The sequence below is a fragment of the Protopterus annectens genome, chromosome 6.part0, assembly GCF_019279795.1.
Source record: "Protopterus annectens isolate FY-2018-M chromosome 6.part0, PAN1.0, whole genome shotgun sequence".
Lineage (NCBI taxonomy): Eukaryota > Metazoa > Chordata > Ceratodontiformes > Protopteridae > Protopterus > Protopterus annectens.
The window spans coordinates 404,768,967-404,790,472 of NC_056737.1; the positions used below are offsets into that span (position 1 = coordinate 404,768,967).

The 21,506-nt window shown below is 42.9% G+C and overlaps 1 protein-coding gene across 2 annotated transcripts in view; it reads left to right on the top strand.

The window, feature by feature from the left end:
- The first annotated feature begins 1,742 nt into the window (after positions 1-1,742).
- The window catches only part of LOC122804340 (serine/threonine-protein kinase PAK 6-like), a 1,141,536-nt gene continuing 1,121,772 nt past the window's right edge, over positions 1,743-21,506 (top strand). For both annotated transcript variants that reach the window (XM_044074151.1, XM_044074147.1), the window contains exon 1: positions 1,743-1,923. The gene's annotated coding sequence lies outside the window, so the exon portion shown is untranslated. The remainder of the gene's footprint in view (positions 1,924-21,506) is intronic.

Genomic DNA, 21,506 nt, shown 5'->3' on the forward strand with positions numbered 1-21,506 from the left:
AAAATACATTTTGAAAAGACAAGTGTTTTTTCGAAACTGCTGAATACCAGAGATCAGAGAGTTTTTCTCTTATCTCCGGTATTGTGGGATCTCAGAGTTGGTATAAATGATTTAGTGGGGGTGTGAGGTGGGGGTGAGGAGGGGGCTTGCCTCTTACAAAAAGCACTTATTTTGAAATTTATGTTGATTTTTGGTGGGTTTGCCTTTCGGCAAGTGTTTTTTTTTTTTTTTTTTTGGGGGGGGGGGTGATTTTACTTCAGGGAGTGCTGCATTCAGTATGTGTCATATACCTTCAAGAAAATTGGCTCTGAAAATGGACCAAGGACCAGTTTATTCATCTGGTAAGTAAATAAAAAAAAAGTATGTAATTAGTCACGTGCATTAATGCTGCATTTAGCATATGCTAGACAAGTCGTTGGCATCAAATTCTGCAATTCACTATTATGTGACTAATCTTTCATGTAGTTCTTATTGTAAAAAGTATTATCTGATACATATTGGACCTGGTGTTTGGTAGTAGAGCAGCAGCGCTGGCTAGGTATTCTTGATCTTCACAAACCCCCACAAATATATATCATTTTTGTATAGTATCAGAGGGTGGGAATGCCTGCATTTGTCTACAGTGTATCACTACACTATCCTTGAGCCTTCTAAAAGGCATTAAGGGCTGTTTGATTCAGTGATGTGGGAACGTAATTTTGAAATCTATCAACTGAGTGTCCAATGACTGATGGGAAGTAGAATCATTGAGCTATATTTTTTCAGTATATTTGGCTATATGGCAGAACATCTGGGACAAGATTAACATAAATGGTATACAACTTTACCTGCGAAATCAGTGCACTGCCATTGAATTACAGTGAAGAAACAGGAGCAAAGCCAAAATTAAACATCAAAATTTAACAACCTACAGTACCAGTACAAGCAAGCAATATGTTCAAGAAATATATTTTTGATGGTTAATTAACTCACAAATATATGGCAAACACTGAAAAATAAGGCTATATTTATAATTATTCCTTCTACTCCTGCTTCTCAGTTATAGGGTACGTTATAAGAAAAGGGGGCTCCTCCTCAGGAGAGAGAGAGTATTGCAGTTCTCTTAACTGCCATATAGTGGTGACTGCAAGTGGGAAATCAGGCCTCTTTGTCAGAAGTCACTCTGCACAGTTGTCTCTTGGCCCTGATTTAAGCAGAGACTGAGATCAGCTTTGAATTTGCTTCCATTGTTGATGTATGTCAGTTAAACATGAGTTGCTCTAGCACACAAATCCCAAAAGGGAGAGAGAGAAAAAGGCAAGGCTGCTTGCTGAACACTGCATAAGGTAGGCATGAAGTAGGCACTTGGTTAATCCAGGCAATATTTTGGATGACTCCTGTCTTACCTTTATTCCTTGGGAGAGGTCAGTATGCTTAGCTACACAGAAACTTGTGCACCAGTATCCCTAGGGCCATTGTCTTCTGTTCCACAAATGAAAGCCAGCCCTATAATTTGCAGAGGTCCTACATGAGTGTGCCTGGAGTCAACCTCATTTAGTGCTTTATAGAGTAGTTTGTAAAAAAAATATATAAAATAAAATAGGCCAATATGAAATGTAAGTCTGATTGGCAATGGTGTCTTACATCAAGTGCTGTGATTTATAATGACCAGTGTGCATAGAAGGATTATTTGGGTTGTAGTCTACAAAACACACACTGAATCATTTTGCCAGTGTAGAAGTATAGCCTCACTAGACTAGGTTGAAGGAGGCTCTCAGGAGCATTCAGCAGGTTTTTGTTTCCTTTTGCCTGAAGGGGTGAGAGAGAGAGAAAAAAAAAGAGATATGCTTTCATGTTTTGAACAAGCAGAAGCTTGCACAGCATGAAGCTAGGATAACCGCCAGTGAGCAGTGTCAGAGAAGTATCCGAAGCAGAATTTTCCAGGTAAGGCATTATGGTCTTCTTTTTATCTTCTTTAGGGTGGTAATATATGTTAGCAACCGAAGAAAAGATAAAATATAAAATCTGTGTCACCGCTTTAGAAATTATGAGGTGGTAACTACTGAAAAATAACCAAAGAACTACAATCTGCTTGATTTAAAGAAGCACTTTTCAAAAGATTCAGCTCCTTGAATCAGCCAACCAGCTTGGTTGCTTTGTTGTAACAATAAGGATAGCAGTGCAATAGCTGAGAATACTTCAAATAGCACAAAGGAAGTTGTGTGCTTTGAGTATTTTGGGATATGCTACTTGCTTAATTTTTCAGTACCTGGATTATTTCAAGGACCTGAGGGTTTTATGGAGTGAAGTTCTGCTGTTAAATGCATTCTGTTGTTTGTAAGCTTGTTTGAATAAGCTTGGGTACTCGTCTCATTTTAGTTGCATCCTGCCTTCCGATCTTTGTATTTCTGGGATTCCAGAGAGATTTAGAATTTGCCTTATATGAGAGCGCATCTAATGTGCAGTTATGTTCCATCCACATGCTTTCCTTCCTCTAGAATGACCCGCTGTTTGTAACTGGAAGCTGTATAACACGAGTCAGCTTATTTTATTTGTAGACATGTTATTAGACAGTGGTCTGATGGAATGACACACTTTACGTAGCTGTCAGTTAAACAGGAACATTCTTCAAATTTCAGACACCTTAAGCTTCATAGACCAGAACTGGGGATACTTCTCCAGTATCGGTATGGATAACATTTTTTTTCTTATCCTAAGTGGATGCTTATTGGTAATTCTGGTTTACCTTGAACATAAAAAATATTCTTTTGAAAAACAAGAATGCTGTGTGTAGCATGTCACAATTTTCTCATAGTGTGATACAATTGCTGTTTGCAAAGTCATCATGTTCTAAGAATAAATATAATGCATATATCTGCAGTATAATTTGAACAATTATTTTTCTTTGCTAGCTTTTGATTAAAGGTTTTATAATCTGGTTATAGCTAGTGAAGTCTTTTAGGTTTGTAGAATTTAACCTTATCATCTGCATATGACTACACTGACAGTTTATACATATTCTTATGAAGCTCTGAGTCTTGATTTTATACGCCATTATAAAGGGATAGTCACCTGGTATGTGGCGGTTGTAGTGTTAATGATAATGCAAAAGCACTACCTGCTGTCATACTGAATTTGAGCCCAGATTCCTCCAAATCCTTTCCATCATGTTCTGATATTTTTATTTATTTTCAATTAACTGATTGGGTGATAAGTACTCTACTTATGTATGAAGGTGACCTAGATTCAGACAGACACATTAATTCCTAATCCTCATACCGCCCTGCAGTTTTGTATTTCTTTTGAGACTTGGTTCTTTCTCTAGTATTGATAATGTTGCTAAATCGTATTACTGTTTGGCTCCAGCTGGCGTGCTGTGGGGTAAATGTGATCCTTACTTTCCATTCACTATAAACAAATAAAACTGATAGGCTGGCATCAGGTGTTGATTTTCTTGTGAGCTGTTTTCAACATGATAGAGTGTTATGAGAAAGAAACTGCAGCGAAAATAACCAAATAAGTAAATAAACTAAAAGGAGTACCAACAAGATAAAGGGCAAACTTGCATGGTATTGTAAATCTGACATCAAACCCATATTTTGACAGCTTGAATTCAAACTGCATTTAACTCTCAGTTTAGCTCACATCACAGCATAATTTGCATGCATCTTCCGAGTATCTGGTAGTGGTTGGAGTCATCATCTAATGTCAGCACATTTTAAGGCAGAGCATCCCTTACCAGAGCTTTGATCATTTCCTTTGCTATTTATAAGAAAGGGTATACAAATATAATAGCTACTAGTTTTATTTTTTGTGTTTTTGGAGGTGTTGTTGGGAAGGGATAGAATACAATCTATCACATAAGCAGTATTTTACCACAGCACATGAGGGAGGGGGGCTGCCGTACAGTAGACCAGCAGTTATGTGACATGTGTACACCTGAGAAGTGCCTTCATTCACAAATTTCCCATGCTCCATAGGACATTGGAATTAAAAGAATAGCAGCTTTTCCTCTAAGAAAGCACAGCGTTAGGCTGTTGATACAAAAGGCTGTCCACCATTAAACTGGAATGTAACATGTTATAAAGAAACCCAGTGTGGAATATTGTTAAAAAAGTAGACCTTCACCATATATGCCATTCATGTAGAATTTAATCATTCATGCATTTTCCACCCAGCCATCCTTTTTCTAAACTGCGTATCTTGGTAAGGTTTGAAGTAATAGCAACCACAGCAGACCTTTCTATCCCCAGCAACAGTCTCCAGCTCCTCCTGGAGGTTGATAGGGCATTCCAAGGCTGAGAGATCTGATCTCTGTATTTTGTACTTCCTATGAGAATCACCCAGGGAGGGGTGTCATCCTCTCTAGCTTCTCTTACCATTTTAGCTGGTTCCATCAGATGTAAGGACTAGTGTCGCTATGCCAATCTCCTCCCAGATTGCTTGCTTTTGCACTCTGTCAAAGAGAATGAGGCCAAAACCTCATGAAGTGGCATCATTTCACCATTTGTATTTATGATTTCATCCTTTCATTCACTACTTTAAAGTTCATTACTGTAGAGAAGGATGGAAGATTGGTAAACTAAGTGCATTGTCCTAGGCCTCGGTTCCAGTTGACCATCCTAGTCCCATAGAACATCTGCAGTACTGCTACCACTGACTCATCCTTTAGGCAATCTTTTAATCACCTCTACCCTCACTCATGAACAAGATCCTGAGATAATTAAACTACCCCACTTGAGTCACCCTCCCCTGCAAAGAAAAAAAATCACTTTCTTTCTTTCTAGGAGAGAACCATAACCTTTGATTTAGAAGTGATGATTCTCATCCCAACCATTTCACACTCAACAGTGAACCATTGCAATACATGCCAAAGATTACAGTCCCTTAAAACAAAGAGAAGATGCAAATCTGTATACTGCAAAGATGCAGACCTTACAGCTCCAGTTTCAGTACTCTCAAAACCTTGGCTACTCCTTGATATAGGATCATAGGATCACAGAAGTTTACTAGGCTATTTCAATCCGGCGGTCATTTCAAGCCTAGACGTTTCATCCCAATGTAATACCATATATACGCTAGTCAGTACCCAGGATTGCATTTAGTTATGACTACCCATGTCCAGAAGGGTTGTAGGCACTACCCCTGGTAAGAATTTATGGTGCCCCATCTACTCATGCAGATTTCTTTTGAACCGTGTCATAGAAGTGCTCTGTTTCACGTGAATTGGTAGCCTATTCCAAAGTCGTGGCAGTCACTGGGAGACAAATCTGTCCCTCCAGCATGTTCTATTTAAGTCGCAGGTCATATTTAGGTCTCTGGAATGGGTACCTCTAGTCCCGTTTGATTTACGAATGTGCAGCAAGTTCATTACGTTTGGGTCTGAGATTCCTTTGTAAGCCAGACATAAGTCTTCCCCTAAGAAGTCTGTATGATACAGAGTATAATGACAGAGATTTTAGTCGGTTTGTGTAAGGCACATGCAGGAGTCCCTTGATCTTCTTTGTTAGAAACCACTGATGTCTCTCCAGTTGCTGCAGGTGCTTTGTACAGTACATACTGAATGGGTGTTATACTCGATTATGGGCCTGATTAGTACAAGAGTATAGAGGGGTTATAACCTCCTTTGCTGTCGAGGCAATGCCTTTACTAATCAAGTGTGCTACGTAGAAAGCCTTCCTTATTACAGTGGACACATGGTGGTCAAAGTTAAAGTCACAGTCAACTTGTGATCCCAGATCTCTTACTATTTTGTAAGTACTTAGGGTATTGTTGTTGATGGGAAGTGACATAGTTTTTGCTGAAGGAAATGATGATGTATTTCTTTGCATTCAGTTTGAGACCATGATTAAGATACCAGTCGTTGGTCTTATAACAAAGGGGTTTACATTCAGTTTGCAAAAAAACAAACAGCAAAAACTTAACAGCAAACAAAAGAACCTTCCAAGTTGAAAAAGTGCTTTACTGGTGTTTCCTGGTACCTCAGCTTGCGCCTTCATGGAATGAAGGTGCAAGCCGAGGTACCAGGAGACACCAGTAATGCACTTGTTTACATTCAGTTTACTGAGTTAGTTGGTAATCCCTGAGTGTGAGATTGTGTCGAAAGCCTTTGCCAAGTTGAGGTATGCTGTGTGCACAGATTTGCCCTCGTCAATGGCTCTGGTCATATTTTCAAAGAAATCTACCACATTTAACAGGCAGGATCTGCTCTTGACGAAGCCAAATTGGGTTGGATTCAGGGTTTGACGGTCATATATATCTTTATTTATGAGGTCCATAATGATATGTTCCATAGCCTTACAGATGAGGCTGGTCAGGTTTATGGGTCTGTAATTCCCTGGATCTGTTGCTAGGCCACGTTTGTGGAGGGAAGTAACTGTTGCTGTTTTCCATTCCACAGGAACAAAATCTGTAGTTAGGCTATGACTGACAAGGGTACTTAATGGTGCTGTTCATGAAAATATTGAACAGGAGGAGAGTTAAGGCGCAGCCTTCCTTGGTAATGGGGAGCTACAGCCAGTGCTTACACTCAATGGCTGCAAGTTAGTGAAACAAATTTTGAATGCGATGCCAGTCTATCACAGGATGCACACTTGCATGTGAGATGCTCACCTGTGGGGAATAATGAAGGATACCAGTTCACCAACAGCATGCCCCTGGGATGTATGAAGAAACTAAGATATCCAGCAGAAACCCTCATGAACTGGAAGGGGCAGACTTTGCAAAGAAAGTGTCATGGTCAAGAATCAAGTTAGATGATCAGGCACTATAACGCAAAGTCATTAGTTATGGCTCTGCTGTACTTCTGGGGATTTATAACATGAATGGAAATTAGATGGAGGCAGATTTCAGTCCCTCAACCAGATTCTTTTCAGAAGGTGGACATTCCCATTGGTGTGTCGTTGAATTCTTTAGGTGTACTCAGCCGTTAGGGGGTTCACAGCTGTAAAAGGAAGTGTACTGAGTACCCTATACATTTTGTATCCTGAAATGAATCATCAGTCCACATTGCTTTGCTAGTTCATTGTTGCTGCTAAGTCTTGGTCTTTAGCAATATTAAGTGCAAACTTTCTTTTAACTTTTGACTGGCATAAAGATTTTTTTCAAATGATGTCCCAAGAGAAAAGCACAAACTATTATTGTCATGAGTGTCAGACTCCTACAAAAGAATATCATTTAGGAGTGTGCTTTCTGTTTAGAAGAGTCACAGTTCTCCTAAATGTCAGCACTAGGCAGAATTAAAAAAATCTGTATCCCAAATTGCTGTGAATTAACCATTTTTAGGGCCTAAAAGTTTAGCTGCGCTTACTTCTTTAGCTTATATATCTCCTTCAGTAACAAAATGTAGAAAGCCATCCTCTTACAACAATTTTAAACACTAACTACTGCAAAGTTAACATCAAGTGGTTCATGGAGCTAGGTAGTGTGATTAAGAAAATAGGCTTACATTGAGTGAGATCACTCCTCCTCCATTTGCTGGTTATAGAGGCATTTTAATGTCTTTTTTGTCACCCAATCCATGAATGAATATCAAACCAACAACCAATCCATCCAGTCATCTCATTCACCTCCCGCAAAAGAAGTGAAATTTTTATCACCCACTCATTCCTACTAGGAGCAAATGTCAAACTGTGGAAGTTGTGCTGTCCTCTTTTGGGAAATCAAGGAGGTTTCAGATTTAAGGCCCTACTAGAAGTGGATGTATACAAGGACTGTCTCTCCCACTTTTGTGAGAGATGTCTCATAAGTAGCCCTACCACCCTTGAAGGTAAAGTATATTTGATAATCCCTGATCTCCAGTGATTCTACATGTATTCCACACTATCGGCCATGTGGCCTTCCTCCATATCCTCAGAAAAAGGTAAGCAGGCTCCATGACATCATTGCCCCAGTCCTGGACAGCGATTCCAGTACCAGGGCTGCTAAATGAACCCAGGTTGGTTGAGTTGCATTCAGGGCTAAAATCCCTGATTTTCACAGAACTGGCAGAACATGCTAAAGTCTACCCTGATTAATCTCTTCGGTCTTTCTCCTTCCTGATTTAACTGAGGATTTTCACCATTTTAACTGCTGCAGTAACCTTTGGCTGTTTAGATTGTATCCTTCCCAAGATATAAAAATGGAACAGTCTTCAAAAAGCTCTGGCTGACTCCCACATCTACACACTGGCTGCTTTTTGGCTAGCTCCTCATGGAAATCAGCAGTCAGAATGTAGACAAATTCAGTACTTTCTTGCTGTCTCAAGGTAAAGCAGCTCTGAGGCTTCACAAGAGCAACAATTGGGTACAAGCAGGCTCTATTTCTTGCAGAAATATCCCCATAGGGGATCTCTACTACACAAAAATATTATCTTTTTAAATATTTATGTTGCATTTTTATTTTCTAAAGAAATACCAGCAATGTATAGACTATTGTATTAATGTAAAATATTGCGTGATAACTATTGGAATCAATCGGAGGACATTAGAAAGATTGGAAAGAGAGAATGGGTAAGCAATTTGCAATGAAACAATGGGAGGATATATTTATGGCTTCCAAGTATGCAACAAAGTCTAAAAGATTTAGGATCTTTGCTTAGAAGCATATCTCTCAACTGTCCAGATTTTCACAGAATGTTCAGATTTTTGACTCGTATTTTTGGTCTGTTCCTCATAAAATTTGTGGTTTTCTGGCAAATCTCTGTGATGATCTTAGTCACTAAATAATGACACGCATTTCAATTTAGACTTCAAATCCTTCAGAAAATATATGTTAAAACAAGCCCTGTTACTCTAGCAACTTTCTAAGTTTATAAGAGCAATATTTAAAAAGTGTCCCTATTTTTGGGCCTTTGTCCCCCCATTTTGTTGGGCCAGAGGTTGAGAGGTATGCTTGGAAGTGTTTGCATAGGTATCTTTATACCTCAAGCAGACTCCATAGAATTTTTCCTCAGGTAAATTGCAAATGTTGGAGGTGTAATTGGGAAGAAAGAGGTAACTGGAAACATATATTTTGGAAGTAGATTTTAAAAATTCTGTGCAGACAACTCTGTCAGAAATTCTGGGTGAGCAAATTGGTATAACTAAGGAAATTATTTTTGGAGCTGAGATACAGAATCAGAATTGCCTAGATGTAGTAAGGCCTTGCTGAGTTTAATTCTGGAGACTGCCAGGAAAGTAATTACTAGAAAATGGAAATCAAAGTCTAAACCATCTGTTCTAGAAGTAGTAAATATAGTAATGAAAATAAAAGAACTGGAAGTGAGATCTTTAGAAAAGGGTAGGAGCAAATTATAGGTTCATATGTGTTTATTAGGCTAATGACCACAAGGGCCCTTTTAAGCCTAGCTATGCATCCCGAATCTCTGACAAGTTTGGTACCCTTGGTATGTGTAAGCAGGGAGTTGGGAGATGAACCATTTACAGGTTGCCTGTTTCCATTAGAGACATAGGTGCTAAGCCTAAGCCTATTCCAGAGATGGAATAGTCTCTGGGATACATTACTTAGAAAAAAGTGGGAATTTTAGGAACAGTACATGCAGAATAATGTTTTGGTGGAGGAATGATGTTTAAGAGAAGGCAGAAATTGAATGAGCTAGGCAATGTTTGCCTGACAATGTCTGAATAGAAGATTATAAATGACAAATAATGTTTGCAACTGAAAATATGTTTTTTTTTTGTGTATAAATATATGATTGTCTATGTCATAAGGGATAATTCAATAAAGATATTTTTTATTTAAAAGAAGAATGTTAAGTTGTCTATCTCGCCTTCATTCTTGCTGGATGGGTTCGGAGCCGACCTCGGCTCCGACTCGGCCACTCTAAAGCTCGAGAGTTGGTTCCACCGGCTCGAGGCTGCCCCTATATCCCACAATGCTAGGCGTGAATTACTCCAGATCTCGTTTGCCGCTACAGTGATCGAGGTTGTGTTTCTACCGGCTCCAGGTCAGTTTTAATTAGATTAGTCTAATAACTGTTTAAACTTCCTTTAGCTTAGTCTTTTCCCCTTTTACCTTTAGTGTAGTGGATATTTTATCCTTTCTACCCTTATTCAGCCCCTTCTTTAAGAACTAATAAGTTCTTTCCTTAGGCCTTCGGGCCCTCCCATCCCTTACAGTGTGTGTATGTGTTTTTGGTAGGGGTTTATACCTTTAACTCAACTTAACTTTTCAGAAGTTTTGATTTAAAGTAATTTAACTTATTTTTTCTGACAGTGTAATCGGTGTGTGTGTGTTTTTTGTGTGCGGTTACACTTTGGTTCCTTGAAAATGTCCAAGGATTCAAAGGTCTCAGGCTTCAAGAAGTGTGACTCGTGCTGTCAGAAAATGTCTCTGACAGACGGTCACACTTCTTGTGTGTACTGCCTGGGACCTTTACACCTGCAGGACTCTTGTGCTGTATGCCATGGCTTCAGCCCCAGAGTCCTGCAGGAATGGAAAAACAAACTCATACTAAGGGGTTTGCTTAAGCCTGAAGGTTCCCTATCTGTTACCTCGGGAAAACCTTCCAAGGCTTCTAAGACCTCGATTCCAGCTTCTGAGTCGAGGCTTAAGGCTTCGAAGTCTGCTGCTGCATCGGCTCCGGCTGGAGCCGATGAGTCCTTGACTGCAGCTTCTGTGGTTCCCTCGGCTCCGGCTGGAGCCGAGGTATTGGAGATTCCTGGGTCGGCTCCGATCAGACCATCGGAGCCGACATCTAGAAAGAGGTCGAGGTCACCATCCCTTGGCTCCGTTCATTCGGCTCCAGCGTCTCCCTTGCTGTCTGAACGGAGCCACAGATCTCACTCCTCCAGGTCATCGAGGCTCTCGGATCATGACCTCCAGAGGGTAGTGAGTCGACTTCTAAAGTCCAAGGCACTGGCCCAAATGCTTCAGAGCCCGACTCATCAGTCGATGCCTCAACCTATTCCCCTAAATATTCCTCCTCCGACTCCTTTGAGCTCGGTAGGGGGGCGTCTCGGAACCGAGACTGTGGTAGCGTCGGAGCCGATACATTTGTCTTCGGCTCCGTCGCCGGCTCCGATTTCTTCTTTTGAAGAATCTCGGCGCTGGACTTCCCTCGTCGGCTCCGAGGGGGTGAGTGGCATCGGACCCTTGTCCGACCCCCCTCTCCCTCTCGGTGCTTCGGCGCTGGTGAGTTCGGCTCCGACATCGGCCTCAGAGCCATCTCTGTCGGTGCCGAGGGAGGTTCTCAGCTTCTCGGAGCGGGGACCTCTGGCTCTGCCTGACAGGGGTGCGTTCGAGGTCATGCGGAGTGTGTTGGAACCTTGTTCAACTCCACAGTCGGCTCCGTCCGTCCCTCCCTCTTCGGTGCCTCAGGTTATGTTAACTCACTCCCTCATCCCTGACCGCAGAGAGCCAGCTCCTCAAGAATCCCCTGTGGGGATCTCATCCTCTTCCGAGGCCTCTCCTGACTTGGCAGGGGAGCCCCCTAGGAAGAGAAAGTGTAAGAGGAAGCACATAGACTCACCTGAGTCTGTCACCTCTGACACAGATTTAGAGGATTCCGAGGGTTCCCCCCGTTCCCCTTCTGAAGATGTCTCCTTTGCAGACATTCTAGAGATCCTGAAACAGAGGGGAAATTGGCCAGCCCTTAACCCTTTGGAGGATGAATCTGTGTATCTTGAGGCATTTGGCTCTCGCCCTTCCACCTCCTGGGTGTCCCCCCCCTTTGATCCCCTCATGCAGGTGGTGGCAAAGAAAGCCTGGATGGCTCCTGACTCAGTGGACCCTACCCCCAGGAGACCTTCTAAATTTATAACAGCACCAACTGACAAACAATTTCTGACCAAAGGTGTTTCTGTGGATGCTATGGTGGTAGCTGCTGCCACCAAGAAGGAACTAGCTGATCCTTCAGTGCCTGTTCATCCCCCTAACAAAGAATCTAGGTCTATGGACAGGTATGGGAAGCGGATGTTTTCGTCAGCGACCTTCGCAATGCGTTCGCTGAACTACCTATGCCATTTCACCCGTCTCCAGAGAGACTTGATCAAGGAAGCGAGTGAGATGTTGAAGGATCCTACAGCTGCAGATTTTCAGGACAAAATGAACACCCAGCTGACTACCCTGAATTCGATAACTAACTCCTCCATGCACCTCCTTTCATACGCGGCTGATGGAGCGAGTAGAGCCGCAGGGACAGGTGTCACCTTACGCCGGCATGCCTGGATGCGACTATGCAATTTTGCGGACCCCTTTAAAACGTCTTTCACTAATTCCCCGTTTGATGGATCATCTCTCTTTGGTCCTCAAGTGAAAGAAACCTTGACTAGGTGCGAGACGGATGGCAAAACTCTGTCTGCCGTCGGAGTCCGTTTTTCTACTCCTTCTAGACCTTACCCCAAAGGCCAGAAAAGTGGGAAAATGTGGTTCCGCAAACAATCTCAAGGGAATTTGCCTGACGACAGAGTCGTTTTCCCTCCAGAGGCAGAGGAGGGAACAATAATGGTAGACGCCGCCCTAGAGGCAGAGGGGTCCGCAGAACCAGGGCAATCGAGAAACCTTTTCCGATAAGCCCTTTCAGCATCCCTGAGGTGTTGCGCGCCTGTCCACCTTCGGAGGCAGTCGGGGGAAGATTGTCACTGTACCCCGGAGCCTGGCTATCCCTAACTCAAGACAAGTGGGTACAGTCCATCATTTCGAAGGCTATTCCATTCCCTTCGTCGCATTCCAAACCAATCAAAAAATCCCTTCCAGATGTTCCAGCTCAAAGGGATCTTGCAGCTTTGGAAATTTCAAAGCTGCTTACAAAAAGAGCAATTCAGCCAGTTCCAGCAGACCAGCAAGGATCTGGAATCTACTCCAGGTTCTTTTTAGTTCCAAAGAAAACGGGGGACTGGAGACCAATTTTGGATCTCAGTATCTTGAACAAGTCGGTCAAGAAAACAAGATTTCGGATGGTCACGCTACAGTCCATCCTTCCCCTATTGGGAAAGGAAAACTGGATGTGCTCTATAGACCTTCAGGATGCATACTATCACATAAAAATGAACAGACGCTCCAGAAGATTCCTCCACTTCAGGCTGGGAACCAGTCATTTTCAATTCAGGGCCCTGCCCTTTGGTCTCACCACTGCCCCCCGGGTGTTTACCAAATGCATGGCAGTGGTAGCTTCTCACCTGAGACGTCAAGGATTCCAGGTGTTTCCATATTTGGACGACTGGCTCCTCACAGCTCCCACCAAGCATCTTCTTCTAATGGCCAGGGACTACACCTTTCGCATTTGTCAAAACTTAGGCATTTCAATAAATTGCGAAAAGTCTGTTTTGTCGCCTTGTCGTACTATTACCTTCATAGGCGCAAATCTAGACACAGTCAACATGTCTACGAGGTTAACAGATCAGAGAATAACAGACATACACAAACTGGTCTCGCTCCTCTTCAGCAACAACAGAGTCAAAGCCAGGTTAGTTCTAAAAGTATTGGGGATTATGGCGGCTGCCATACCTCTGCTTCCATTAGCCAGATTCCACATGAGAATCCTTCAATGGATGCTCTTCACACAATGGTCATACCAGCCACTTCCGATGTCCCACACCATTATGATTACGCAAACATGCAAGAATCATCTTCTGTGGTGGATGTCTTCCCCTCAGCTCTTATTGGGAAGACCCTTTGTTCCTTCCCCTCCGGTTGCTACTCTGACAACGGACGCCTCCCTGATCGGGTGGGGGGGGCATTATCAGGGCAGAACTGTCCAGGGCACATGGCAACCAGACGAATGCCACTTGCACATAAATGTTCTAGAGATGAGAGCAGTGCTTTTAGCGTTGCAAGCCCTTCAAGACTCTCTTCCCTTGGGAACGATAGCAATCCAGATGGACAATATGTCTGTAGTGTGGTCTATCAACAAACAAGGCGGAACCAGGTCCTATCCCCTATGTCAAGAAGCACTCAGACTGTGGCAATGGGCGATTTCTTCTCAGCGGTTTCTGATAGCAACGCACATCCCCGGGAAGTCCAATCAAATCGCGGACAAGTTGAGCAGAGCTATCCTCATGCCTCACGAGTGGTCTCTGAAAGACTCTGTTGTAAGAGAAATTTTTCTCAAGTGGGGTCAGCCTTGCTGCGACCTTTTTGCTACTCCCCAAAACAGCAAGTGCAGAGATTTTTTCACACTATTCCCGTTACCAGACCAGCCCAGCAGAGACGCTCTAGTCCAAGTTTGGCCCCGGGGACTTCTGTATGCATTTCCTCCCTTCCCACTAATCTCTCAAGTGATACAGAAAGCTATCGCTCAGAAGGCCTCATTGATCCTCATTGCTCCTTACTGGCCTCGACAGGTTTGGTTCCCCTTTCTACATCAATTTCTGTTGGAGCAACCTTGGCATCTGGACCTAGTTCCAGATCTTTTGATCCATCAGTCGGGTCAGTTACATCACTCCCTCCCCTCTCTGAACCTCACTGCTTGGTTTCTCCAGTTCCAACCTTAGCCAGGCTTCCTCAAATATCTCACTCTGTTCGAGATATTTTGATAGCTTCCCACAAATCTTCCACTCGAAAGATTTATCTGAGTAAGTGGAAACGTTTTGCCTATTGGGCTCAAGGAAGGGACTTAGATCCTTTCACTGCTCCCATTCATATGGTTCTTGATTTTCTAGCTGAACTCTTTCATGCAGGTTCATCTCCTTCTACTCTCAAAGTTCAATTGGCAGCTATATCTAACTTTCATGTGGGCATTTCAGAGTCTGCCATAATGTCCCACAAGCTTTGCAAAGCCTTTTTGAAAGGAGTTTTTCTACTCAGACCTCCTATAAGAAATCCTCCTCCCCCTTGGGACCTTAATTTAGTTCCCAGTTCTCTGATTCTCCCCCCTTTCGAACCTGCAGCTTCCTGTTCTTTAAGATTGCTATCATGGAAGACTCTCTTTCTGGTAGCTATTACTTCAGCTAGAAGAGTTTCAGAACTTCATGCACTCAGCTGTCGACCGCCATATCTGTTGTTCCACAAAGACAGGGTATCTTTACGGACTAACCCGTCCTTTTTACCTAAGGTAGCCTCTGCTTCTAACCTTAATCAAAGCATTGACCTTCCTGTGTTTTTTCCAGAATATTCTAATAGGTCTGAACAAAAACTGCATTGGCTAGATGTTCATCGTCAGTTAAGGTACTATTTGGATAGGACCAAACAATTCAGAAAAACTGACCAGCTGTTTGTATCTTATGCAGTAGGCAGAAAGGGACTTTCTGTTTCTAAGGTATCGCTATCTAGATGGCTAACATCTCTGATTTCTATTGTTTATGAAATTAGACACCAAAAGCTGCCTAACAAACCTAAAGCCCACTCCACCAGAGCTTTGGCTACTTCTATAGCCTTCCAAGACAGACTGCCTATTGACACCATTTGTGCAGCGGCTACTTGGGCTACTCCTCACACTTTCATTTCACACTATAAGTTGGATTTAGCTTCTAGGCATAGAGCTAACTTTGGTACCACTGTTCTCAAGAGTCTGTTCCGTTAGGCCACCCGGGACAAGGTGCTAGGGACGTGGTCCCATCCAGCAAGAATGAAGGCGAGATAGACAACAACATATAGAAGTTATGTTCTTACCATAACGTTCCATGTTAGTTGTCTTCTTCTCGCCTTCTTTCTTGCGTCCCACCCTCCTTCCCCCTGGCCTGGACAGACCTGGAGGAGTTTGATTATGACCTCTCTTTCTACCACCTCTTTGCTATAGCTATATGCTCTGCGGTGCATATTTCCTGGATCAGGATTTAGGTTACCTTTCCTCTTTCCCTTTGCTTATAGAGGTGGACTCCCTTTCCAGTATTTCTGGTTGTATTTTTAGCTGGGCCTAGCTCACAAACGAGATCTGAGGTAATTCACGCCTAGCATTGTGGGATATAGGGGCAGCCTCGAGCCGGTGGAACCAACTCTCGAGCTTTAGAGTGGCCGAGTCGGAGCCGAGGTCGGCTCCGAACCCATCCAGCAAGAAAGAAGGCGAGAAGAAGACAACTAACATGGAACGTTATGGTAAGAACATAACTTCTATATACTGACTATGTTATTAATATGAAGTTTCTTGTCAGAAACTGCTGTTTTGTGTGAAAATGCACTGTGTTAAGACATTTTAACTGAAATGTTTTATGTATTTGAAATGGTGTTTGACTATTTTAGTGGTTATGTACAGTTTGTGACAACTTACCTTCATTATTTTACTGCTTGAGACATTTTGCTTGAATGCGTTATATTAAGCATTGAGAAGTATATTTCAAAGCTAGAAATGCATTTTATGTCTTGTGGTTATATACATTTCCGGACAACTTACTTTGATTTCTTGTTTTCTTTCAATGCACTTTCTGAGAAAGCAACTTTAGAGTTCTAACAGTTTTTTTTGTGCATGGCTTGTACTTTTACTTTTGAATTTTGAGGACTGTGTGGGGGGAGTGTGCAATCAGGCTTCTTCCTCAGGTACAGCATGCATTCTTACACCAATCCTACTGTTTCTTCTCCTGTTGTACCTAAAAGAAAAAAAAAAGAAAACTGCCCTTGCCTATACCCAGGTTCAGGCAGTACCTCAGCCACTGTTGGGTGACTGCAGTGGCCATTTGTTGCTCCTTAGAAAACTCACTGGTTTCTCCAGGTTCCTTTGGTGTAGTCCCTTCCACAGCCATGGACCATGGGTTAGCTACATCCTCTGCAGTCCAGTCTGTGCATAGAAGAACCATTTTTTTTTTTGGATCTGGGAGTTTCTCTGTGAGATTCTTCTCATAGGGGTCAGGAAAAGAGACTCTCACCTGGGATGAAGTGCTATTTCTCACTTTGTCTCCTTCCATGGACACTAGAGAAAAGAAGCAAAACGTTAAACATTGCTCATCCAAAGACTTTTTGTCTGTTCATAACAATGATTTCCTTACCTTAGCCAGGGGTTTATTGCAGACTTTCTATCTTGGAGAGCAGAAATCCATACCAGATGACTAACTAGGTCACCATATTCCTGATGAAAATATGACAAGAGGATTCTGATGTAGGTGGCAACTGGGCTTTTTATTTTTCTGATTCTCAAACCCAAGACTCTGATCAAAGGAAAGTTTATCCTCTCCAACTCCATTAGAGGAGTTTTCCCTTTTCTAATATGAGTTCCAGTTTGAATGATGTATTTTTGTAGGAAGAAGTGGATGGTACCCTTAAACTGAGAATCGTTATGATATGCTGCAAGTGGATTTACTTCATCCTACACCAATTTCTCCTATTATGTCAGCCTTGGAGGATTTACTAAAAGCTGCCTGAAATAACCCTGAACCTTAGTCTTCACACCCCTGAAAAAGGCAGAACACTTATTAATACCAGCCCTTCCCCTGTGGATAAGAGGGTAAGATATTAGTCAGATTTCATAAGATAATTTTCTTCTTCCAGTTTATTCTGTCAACTGTTGACAGCTTGTTGGATTGTTTTGCTACACCTCCTTCAGAAGGTAGGTCCTGTCTGTCTGAATCCTACAGTTTTTATTCTGTCTCAGATGTCTAAACATGCTTTGATGAGTGTGTATGCAGATAATGTGGCTAGGGTTACTACTACTGCTGTTACTGTTCTGAGAAGATATGCTTGGGTACATACACAAAAGTTGTCTGATGAGGTAAAGTCTGATATTTTAAACTCTCATTTTGATAGGGAGTTTTTGTTGACCCTGCTGCTACTCAGGTGCTCAAACGGTTTGATGACAGAGGGACATTAATTCAAGGAGTTAACATTTCTCAAGCCCAACATTATAAGTCTGATTTATTTTGTCTTAAAAAAATCAGTTTCTGTCAATATTTGGCAAACAGAGAACAAAAAAGAGATGTCATGAGGGGAATAATAAAATAGAGGGATCCTTTTTTAAAAAGGGACAGTCTACTCCCTTCAGAATGGCTGTGCTAGCATTTCTCCCCCAATTCTTGTCCTTACATCTCTTAAGTTTGTCCTGTAGACTTACTCTTAATTTTTCCTTTATCAACAGATTGCTTTGGACTCTTGGGTACTAATACTGGTTCAGGAGAGTTACAGTTGGCACTGGATACCCATGTTAAAATGCATGGATTGTGGAACACAAACCATGAAACACATACTTCACAGAACGAGTGTGCCATGCAATCACAGCCCTTAAGGCAAAATAACATACCCAACATACTAGTAATAGGTGACTCTATAGTCAGGCACACTGACGTTCCACTCACTAGGCTGAATAAGGAGAAGGTTACTGTTAGCTGCCTGTCGGGTGTCAGGATCTGCCTCATAACACAAGCACTCGGGTCACTCCAGAACAAGTACAAATATGACTCTGTCATTGTCCATGTTGGTGTGAATGACCTGAACCGTACCTTTCTGCACTACATGAAAAGAGACATGGAAGAGCTCTCTGATCACGTAGCCCAGGCTGGTATGACCCCAACACTGAGTAGCATCCTGCCCTCACCAAGAATGATACCATGGTATAAAGAAAACATTATCAGTTTCAACAATTGGCTACGTTTCTGGTGTCATTCAAAGGGGATCCAGTGTCTGGCCACCTGGGATGACATGCTCAACAAGCCATGCTACTTCACTAGAGACAGCTTGCACCTGTCATACTTAGGCTTTCGAATTCTGGCCAAGGCTCTTGCCACCCCCATAGTGCCTTTTTTAGGCAAGGCTCAAAAGACAAACCCACCACCATAAATAGCACAAGTAACAAAAAACTGAGGGTAATGCTACTGAATGCCAGAAGTCTAAACCTCAAAATACACGCACTCGAGGCATTCCTCAGTATGGAGAAAATTGATATATGTGCAGTAACAGAAACCTGGTTTAAGGCTCTAGAGAGCTCCCCAGCACTACCAGGCTACAACTCATACCATACATTTTGGCCACAGAACCCGGACCGAAATACAAAAGGCGGGGGCATATCCATATTCATCAAGGATACCCACACCTCTAGGTTAGTGGCACAGCACGATGCTTCAGAGATCATTCACGTGCAACTAACAACAGGCAAAACTGCAATTCAAATTATCGCTTGCTACAGATCACCCACCATGTCCCAGGACCCCCATTTTGCATTTCTGGAAACACTGGGAAACATAAAGGTCCTACCAAACACCCTAATATTGGGTGATTTCAATTACCCAAACATTAACTGGGAGAGCTACTCAAGTACTAACTCCCTTGCCCAACATTTCCTAGAATTTATAAACTCAAACACCCTGGATCAACTGGTCAACACTCACACCAGAGGTGACAACATATTGGACCTGGTCATCACCAACATGGGCGACCGGTGTTCCTACTCCTCACTGCTTAGATCTGACCATAAACAAATCACCTTGGATATCCACATTCTGCCCCCACCCTCGGACAAGGAAACCACCATGAAAAACTTTTCAAAAGCAAACTTCACGTTACTTAAGACCGAGGTGGAAAGTTTCAAAGCCCCCATGCTAAAGGATAATGCTGCCCAAGCTGCAAAATCCTTTACTAATGCATTCAATGGGCCCCTACAAGAATGCATGGATCGTGCTATCTCAAGCAAAACCAAGACTCACTCCTCCAAGAAAAGGAAACCAGCCTGGTGGACCCCTGCCATAAACAAGCTATACAATAGAAGGAGGAAACTAGTACAGAAAAGAGTAAAATACCAAGAAGGGAAGACATCCCTGATCAGTATCACCAAGAAACTACAGTCCCTCATAAAATCATCCAAAGCGAGCTTCGAAAGAAAAATTGCCAAGGACTCCAAAGATAGCCACAAGGCATTCTTTAGCTATGTCAAGAATCTAAGTGACAATGCTCAGATCTGCTCGGAGTTAGTGCAGAATGGTACAAAATACACTGAACCGAACGATATCGCCAACATCCTGGCAGACAAGTTCAGTGCAAACTTCACCCCCCTCTCACCCAAAGGGCCCATAACCATACCAGAAGAATGTAGAGCCCCTGAAATCACAGACACTCAGGTTAAAACAGCCCTCTTCAAAGCCAAAAATACAGCATCAATGGGACCGGACGGTGTCCCAGGCTGCATCCTACACGAGCTCAAAGACGAACTAACCTCTCACCTAAACACACTGTTCAAACTCAGCCTTTCCACAGGCTACATACCCATAGAGTGGCGCACAGCAACGGTTATTCTGCTCCACAAAGGTGGAGCCACAACAGACCCCGGGAACTATCGCCCTATAAGCCTGATTAGCTTGGTCTGCAAGGCTATGGAGCGCATCATCAAGGAACTCATTAACAGAAACATTGGGAACCTCCAAACACTGGACCCTACCCAGTTTGGCTTTGTTAAGGGCAGATCATGTCTTCTAAACCTGTTGGACTTCTTTGAGACAGTTACCAAGGCTATAGACGAAGGAAAGGTGGTACACATAGCCTACCTAGACCTCGCAAAGACCTTTGACACCATTCCCCTTTCTGGTATTATAGACAAGCTCACCAGCCTGAACATAAACCCCTACATCACAAGATGGGTTGCCAACTGGCTCATGGGCAGAATCCACATGGTGAGAGTTGTGGGACATAGGTCCGACTCTAAACCAGTTATAAGTGGCATTCCCCAGGGCTCAGTTCTGGGACCCCTCCTGTTTGGCATATACTTTCCAGAGGTACAGGCAAGCACAGGAGGACTATGGCTGACCAAGTTCGCAGATGACTGCAAACTAGGGGCTATAATTGACTCTCCGGCTGACACAGACATCCTCCAAAAGGGTCTCACTGAGATGAATACCTGGTGTGAAACTCATGGCCTCAAGCTAAATGCCAAAAAGTGCATAGTCATTCCCTTTGGAAAAAACAAAGTACCCACAAACTACCACATAGGTGGTAGTCCCCTAAATACGGAAAACGTAATAAGGGATCTGGGGACCCAAGTAGATAGTAATCTCTCCTTTGATAATCACATTGCCAAAGTGGTTAGAAAATCCTTCTATGTGGCCCACCTAATCACAAAAGGGTTCATATCCAGATCAAAAGGGGTCATTGTGCCCCTCTACTCATCACTCATCAGACCCATTATAGAGTACAATGCCCCATTTGAGATGTACCTTACAAGACACCTGCAACAGCTGGAAAGACCACAGAAGTACCTCACCAAGAGGATCACTGGCCTCAAACAGATGCCCTATGCAGCTCGACTGAAGAAACTACAGCTGTACTCTGTTGCATACTGGCAACTCAGAGGTGATCTCTGCCTGACATACAAGGCCTTGTCCAACCCAAAATTGATGGACATGCTCCACCTAAGAAAATCTTATCCCCTCGAGCCACACGCTCTAGGAATCTAAACCTCACCACAACAATAAATAGGACATGCTGGAGGGATAGATTCCTGTCCCAGAGACTTCCCATGCTTTGGAGCAAGATTCCAATCTACATTAGGCAGAGCTCCTCGCTAACACTCTTCAAGAGAAACCTTGACGAGTGGATGGGAAACAGAAAGTTTACCCCGGGGATCACATCAGTGGCTCTGCTGGACAGAGGCACAGGGAACTAATCAAAGGGGACTGTGAAAGCCAACACATTCTGGCTACGCTTATAAATGCCTTCAGGCAGATAGCCTAGTACCTACCTATGAACCTATGTTGGAGCTTGTA